Source organism: Colobus angolensis, unplaced genomic scaffold (assembly GCF_000951035.1).
Source record: "Colobus angolensis palliatus isolate OR3802 unplaced genomic scaffold, Cang.pa_1.0 Scaffold298, whole genome shotgun sequence".
Lineage (NCBI taxonomy): Eukaryota > Metazoa > Chordata > Mammalia > Primates > Cercopithecidae > Colobus > Colobus angolensis.
Genome location: NW_012116243.1, coordinates 2555204 through 2562919, shown reverse-complemented (window position 1 = coordinate 2562919; position 7716 = coordinate 2555204).

The following is a 7716-nucleotide window of genomic DNA, read 5'->3' as shown; positions in this document are numbered from 1 at the left end:
TCTAAAAATGTTCATTAACATATTTTTTATAAACCTTCTTGGCCGGGCGCGGTGGCTCATGCCTGTAATCCCAGCACTTTGGGAGGCCGAGGCGGGTGGATCACGAGGTCAGGAGATCGAGACCATCCTGGCTAACATGGTGAAACCCCGTCTCTACCAAAAAAAAAAAAAACTAGTCGGGCGAGGTGGCGGGCACCTGTAGTCCCAGCTACTCAGGAGGCTGAGGCAGGAGAATGGCGTGAACCCGGGAGGCAGAGCTTGCAGTGAGCTGAGATGGCGAGGCTGCAGTAAGCCATAATTACACCACTGCACTCTAGCCTGGGCAACAGAGCCAGACTCCATCTCAAAAAAAAAAAAAAAAACTTCTTAAGTGACCAACATACCTGCGAGAAAGTAAAAGAAAGTTCCCTGTGGCCCGGGACAAAGTGCGAACAGCAGTCTAGAACAGGGATCAGCAAAGGAGTGGCCCCTGGGTCAAACATGGCCAGACACATATCTTTGTAATCAGGTTTTCTTGGGACACAATCATATCCATTTGTTGTTGCCTTCTCTGTGGCTGATTTCATGCTACAACACTAGAGTTGAGTGGTTGCCACAAAGGCCATGTGATCCACACAGTCAGAAAGATTTACTCTGGTATTTCACAGAGAAAATTCGCCAACCGGCCGGGCGCGGTGGCTCATGCCTGTAATCCCAGCGCTTTGGGAGGCCGAGGCGGGCGGATCATGAGATCAGGAGATCCAGACCATCCTGGCTAACACCGTGAAATCCCATCTCTACTAAAAATACAAAAAATTAGCCGGGCGTGGTGGCGGGCGCCTGGAGTCCCAGCTACTCGGGAGGCTGAGGCAGGAGAATGGCGTGAACCTGGGAGGCGAAGCTTGCAGTGAGCCAAGATGGCGCCACTGTACTCCCGCCTGGGAGACAGAGCCAGACTCCATCTCAAAAAAAAAAAAAAAAAAAGAAAGAAAGAAAAAGGAAAAAAGAAAATTTGCCAACCAACCTAGTCCAGAGCGGTGGTTCTCAAGTACAGCCCCCAGATCAATCACATTAGCATCGCCTGGGAACTTAGACATACAAATTATTGGGCCCTACGTGAGACCTACTAAATCAGAAACTCAGAGAGTAAGGTCCCAAAATCTGTGTGCAAATCCTCCAGGTGACTCTGATGCATGAGCTAAACTTTTATCTCCATGGAGACAAGCCTGGAGACAATCAGAATATGGGACTATATTGATCATGATAGCCTAGAGAACTTGTGGAAACATTAGGGCCAGTGAATAATTGAGAGTCATATCAGAGTCTACCTCACAGAAAGCCTGGATCCCTGAAAGGTTCTACCCTTTTAAAAACAGTGAACTACAATAAATCAAAAAATTGAAGAGGCAGATAGTGAGGAAAGTAACCATTCTCAGCCTGGGCTATTCATGAATTTTTTTTAAGGGCTCCCTGCAAATTAACAGCTACTGGCTAACAACATCCAAATGCGTTTAAGCCAAGTGTGGTGGCCCATGCCTGTAATCCCAGCACTTTGGGAAGCTGAGGCAGGAGGATTGCTTGAGCCCAGGAGTTCGAGAACAGCCTGGCCAACATGGCAAGACTCCATCTCTATAAAAACTCAAAAAAAACTGTAAAAAAAAAAATTAACCGGGCATAGTGGTACATGCCTGTAATCCCAGCTACTGGAGAGGCTGAAGTGGGAGGATCACTTGAGCCTGGGAAGGCGAGGCTGCAGTAAGCCATAATTACACCACTGCACTGCAATGTGGGTGACAGAGCAAGACCCTGTCTCAAACACACACACACACACACACACACACACACACACAAACAGATGGAGTTAGTAACTGAATCTACACTGTTTACTTAGTTTATGTTGCTGATCATTGTATTTTTAAGAGGATTCATATCAGTAGTTCTCAGTGTCTGACAAAAGCAGACAAAAACCATCCCTGGAGAAAGGTACCCTCAACCCAGGCCTCAAAAGAAACCCCAGAGATAGCATGCCAGCAAATATAAACCCACAATCTAAAATCACAGAGAAAAAAAAGGACGTAACGCAGGATTAGCAGGATGACTCAGTAGAAACAACAAATAGATCCACATCCTCAAAACTTCAATATTACATTATCAGATACATACTACAAAATAAATGTATTGTATTAAAAAGGTGTTTAACATGTATAAGAAAAATGAAACTACCAAAATGAACAGACACTTAAAGAAAAAACTAAATAAATAGTATAAAAATTTTAAAAGGCCAGACACAGTGGTTCACACATGTAATCTCAACACTTTGAGAGGCCGAGGTGGGAGGACCACTTGAGGCCAGGAGTTTAAGACCAGCCTGGGCAGCATAGTGAGACCTGTCTCTAAAAATTTTTAAAGTAGCTGGGCGTGGTACCTCCTGTCCTAGCTATTTAGGAGGCTGAAGCAAGAGGATTGCTTGGATCCAGGAATTCATGGCTACACTGAGCTATGATGACACCATTGCACTCCAGCCTGGGCAGTAGAGCAAGACCTTGTAACAAAAAAAGAAAAAGAATGTTTGCTACTATTATAACTTCTATTTAACATGGTAATCAGAAAGCTAAGCCAGCACAGAAATATCAAAATAAAAGGGTAGGAGCTATAACGGAAAGGACAAACTGAATTATATACAGCTGACAAGAATATAGACATAACAGACATAGACAAGCAAAACCCCAAAAGAATCTAGAATATAGAATTAAGAGGATTTAAAAGTTAGTTGATGTGATGTTCAAATATAATACCTATTTACATTTCTAGATACCAATCATGAAGTAGAAAAATGTAATTTCAAAAAATACTTTTTACAAAAGCAACAAATATACAAAGTAGCATTCCTTTTATGAGTCAATTACAAAACTATATTAAAGACAGAAAAAAATGCAGACAGCAAACATCTTCACAGAAAGGAAGTCTTAATATTCTACGGATGTCATGTTGAGAGACAAGTCTCCATAGGCATCTTGCATTTCTGCACATCTTTCAAGCAGAGGTTGCTTACTTACGTGTTGCCTTTGCTCTGGATTATCTTTTCAAAGATGTTCTTATGGTGAATGGCCTTCGAAGACAGGGATAGTGCCTCCCTCTAGAGCAGAGGGTAAACATACCTGCTGTTACATATAAAATGCTTGTTTCCTATGCTCAGTGTTCCCCTCCTGTACCACAACCCAGTATAGACGCAGGGGTCACCCACCCTCTTCACATTTCCTGTGGGAATTGCAGCTTCAGAACCTTCAGAATCAGCATTTCAGGAAAATGCTGATACTCTGGCTACTGCCATTGCTGTGGGTAATAAAGTCCTTTGTCTCTGATTCAAGAGTCTCGCGTCTTCTGCCAGCATCCCTGAAACTAACGGACTGACGTGAATTAAGTAGAGTAAAATCTCAAACCTTTCACAGTTCTTAACCTGATAATTCTCCACTAATTAATCTATTAATATCATGCAATTCCAAACAAAATCCTATTAAGGGTTTTTAAAACCAAACTCAACAAGCTTTTTCTTAAATTGGTATAGAAAAACAAACCCAAACTCATTTGTATTTAGATAAATGCAAATTAAAAGATACAAAGTTTATGCCCAAAAAACTGGCAAAAAGTGAGTCTTGCATGATTAAGTTTTGGCAAAGATGTAGAACAATGAGAACACTTACACATTGCTGTGGAAATTGGAAAAGAGTTTGGCATTATCTTAAAAAGGTAAACATGCACATACAGCAATTCCTTTCATAGGTGTATACCCCAGAGAAACATTAACGCATGTGAACCAAGAGACGTGTACCAAAATATGCATTGCAGCATTGTTTATCATAGTAAAACCAGGAACTTTTACATATTTAATTCGATTAAGCAAAGTAGTAAAAATGAATGAATTACAACAACATATCTCAATATGTGTGAATCTCAGAAACAGTTGAATAAAGAGGGCGAGTCCTAGAAGAATGCAGAAAGCTGTACATCATTGCACAAAGTTCAGAACCAACACAATTAAATAATGTGCTATTTGGGGATGCAAGTGAATTTAGAAAAAAGGAAAAAGAAAGAACAATTGCAAAATTTCAGAGTAGTTGTTATCTATGGGAGGACAGGGAGTAGGCTGGGATTCTAGGAGCACAAAAATGCCTTCGACCAAATTTGTAGGTTCTATTTCATAAATTGAACGGTGGGTTTACCAGTATTTGTTTTATTAATATAAAACATATTTTAAGTTAAACATACGTAACATTACATTATACAAAACATTTAAAATATGTAACAAATTATTTTGCATCCATTATTAAAATTTTAAATTAAAAATGTTTTATATCTTATTTAAATCGATTGACCATCAAGAGTTGATAAACCAAGACACAAGTTTGCCCACCTATTTGGTTATGGAGGTTATCTCTGCATGAGGCAGAGCTTACAGAATTCCACATTTAAGCAGGTGGCAGAGATGGGGGAACCCAGTAGCCTCACCCTTCTTCTCCTGTGCTGGGAGCATAGCACTGTGTAAGTTCCTGGTTTTTAGCTGACCCTCACTGCAATTCTAAGTGGACCAGCTGTTCATGTTGTGCTGAGACAGCTGTGAGAATTCGTGTGGCATATCTGTCATGTTATTACCATAGAAATCAAAGGACCACTATACAGGTTTTGTGAAGCAGTGAGGGGCCCTTTCATTATCACTTCATTTTTAATTATGCCAATAACTCTGGTATCAAAACGTCTTCAAAGAATACAGAGACTCATCTGATAATGTGATAATCTAGAGTTGAAATGGAAATTTAGTTAAGGTCAAGCTTATTCCTTTTATTATATTAGTATATCACAATTTATTTCCCCATACTACTGTTGGTGGATATTATTGGGGCATAACACTTATAAAAATTCATTCTAGTTTCATGAGCTATTTAGTAGGTACAAATGCAGTTAGAGAGGCTTCCTCAATCCCTGAAATGCAACCATCTCCAGGAAATAAACTTTAGAAAACTAAAATCATCTAAGAACTAGTCCTTCAAAACATCCCCTTTCCTATGATTTTCTTTGACTAATAAAACTATGTGTGGATGCCAACAGCCCAACAGAAAACAGAAACATTTGAAAGAGTAGGCATTATTTGATTCGGCTCTTTTATTCACCACATGATGGAAGAGACAGTCATGCATTTCTCGAATTTTTTCCCCACAATTTGGCATTACTTGAAAGATCTAGAGATAAGAGGCGTCAATGTCAAGTGGCCTGAGGATATGTGGCTCAGCTGGGCCAGTGGGCACTCACTGAGTTCATTTCTGTAGACTGAAATCTTCCAGTGATGTGGCTTGGGGTGTGTGTGCGCACGTGCTCACGTGTCCATGCTCCATCCCACCATGAACACCGCCTGCCGAATGCAGTCTATTCAGCCCTCTGTGGTTAACATAATGGAAAATAAAAAATGAGTCATTAAATAAAAGATTTTTAAAAAGAACAGTCTCATAAATAGATGCTGCCTTGATGGGTCTAGTAGCTACTGACAATGGCAAGCTTTATAAATAATGCTGAAATGAATGGAGAAAGCTTAGCAAGCTTGATTTTGTTGAGAGACATGATTCTACTGGATTCTTAAGCAACATCTTGCAACTGAATCATTTACTAAGTGAAAAAAGAAATCTTGATAATTGATTTTAAATAAAGCTTTTATTAAAGTGTTTTTTCAATTTCAAATCAAAATTGGATTACAATACAGAATTCATGGATGTAGAGAGGCAAATACTGGGAAAAACACTTGTAGATAACTTAAATAATTATGCTTAATGTGAAAATTAAGCTACTGGCACTCTGATTATTAGATAATTTAGATGAGTTAATTTGCTCTAAAGTAAACTGTAAAATAGGAAACATACTTGTCTTAGAATAAATTTGTGCTAACGGATGTTTAGTCCACTTCCCTACTCTGTAGCTGCTGTTGAATGTTACTGTTCCCATTTCTTCTCAGTCCTACTTCATTCTTGAAATTAACCAAAGAGACTAAGAAAATGAGTGATTAGAATCTTCATGTCTCGGCCGGGCGTGGTGGCTCAAGCCTGTAATCCCAGCACTTTGGGAGGCCGAGACGGGCGGATCACGAGGTCAGGAGATCGAGACCATCCTGGCTAACACGGTGAAACCCCGTCTCTACTAAAAATACAAAAACTAGCCAGGCGAGGTGGCGGGTGCCTGTAGTCCCAGCTACTCGGGAGGCTGAGGCAGGAGAATGGCGTAAACCCGGGAGTCGGAGCTTGCAGTGAGCTGAGATCCGGCCACTGCACTCCAGTCCGGGCGACAGAGCGAGACTCCGCCTCAAAAAAAAAAAAAAAAAAAGAATCTTCATGTCTCTTAGAGTGAATGATGCACCTGGGCGTGATCTTCAAACAAAGAACTGGGGAGAGAAAGAGCTGGTGCTGGCAGGGAGTATTAAATGAATTATGTGGAATGCTCAGTGATGTCGTAAAACATATCGTGAAATGTGACACAGAGAAAATAGTTGACACATATGTGCACCACAGTTGTAAAATGATTAAGAAGCAAACACCGTGCAAGCACCACTCAGGTCAGAAAGGGAACATCACTGGCCCTCTCTGGAAATTCTTTCCTCATACACCCCTCCCAAACCCAGGCATCTTCCTTCCTCCACGTGTAACCACTTTCCTGGCCTCTGTGGAAATAATTTTGTTGTTTTTATCTTTGTCATATCAATATAGCATGCATCCTTTAAAATGTAGTTTTGTTTTCCCTGGTTTTGAACTTTATAGGAAAGAATCATGCTGTGTGTATTGTTTGTGGCTTTATTTTTTTACTCAATAGTGTTTATAGGCTCCATCTATTTTGTTGTGTGTAACTCTAGTCCATATAGTTTCATTGCTATGTAATTGTCTTAGTCCATTCAGGCTGCTATAAAAAAAATGCCATAAACTGGAGAGTTGAAAAACAACAGAAATTTATTTCTCATAGTTCTGGATGCTGGAAAGTTCAAGCTCAAGTCTTCAGCAGATGGGTTGTCTGGGGAGGGAGGGCTCACCTCCTCATAGAGCCTTCTCACTGTGTCCTCACATGGTGGAAGAGGCAAGGCAGCTCTCTGGGGCTTCTTCAATGAAGCACTAGTTCCACCTAATCACCTTTCAAAGACCCCACCTCCTAATACCATCACCTTGTGGGTTAGGGCTTCAACATATGAGTTTTGGGGGACACAAACATTCAGACCACAGCAATAATATTCCACTGTGTGGATATGCCACTATTTATTCATTATACTACTGAAAAGCATTTGGTTTGTTTCCATGGTGGGACAATTATAAACTCAACGGTGAAGAAGATTCTTGAACATGTGTCCTAGTGCACCCAGGTACATACATCTCCAGGGTACATGCCTAAAAAATGGATTGCTAGTATTTCCACATTTTCCATTTTATTAGGTGATGTCATACCATCACCTAATAAAATTTCAAAGAGGTTGAACCAATTCACATTTTAACCTTCAGTATATGGAAGATCCCATTGATAGCCAGTTTGCTTCTGATTGCCATGTAGTGGTGTCTTATGATTTTAGTCTGTGTTCTCCTGAATATTTAAATACTGGGTATTATTTTGTATGTTAATCAGCCACTTAGGTTATAATGTTTACAAATTCCTTTAAACCAATAATTTCCTTTATGTTGCAGAGAAAGAAATAATATAGAGAAGAAAGACTTAAAAGAA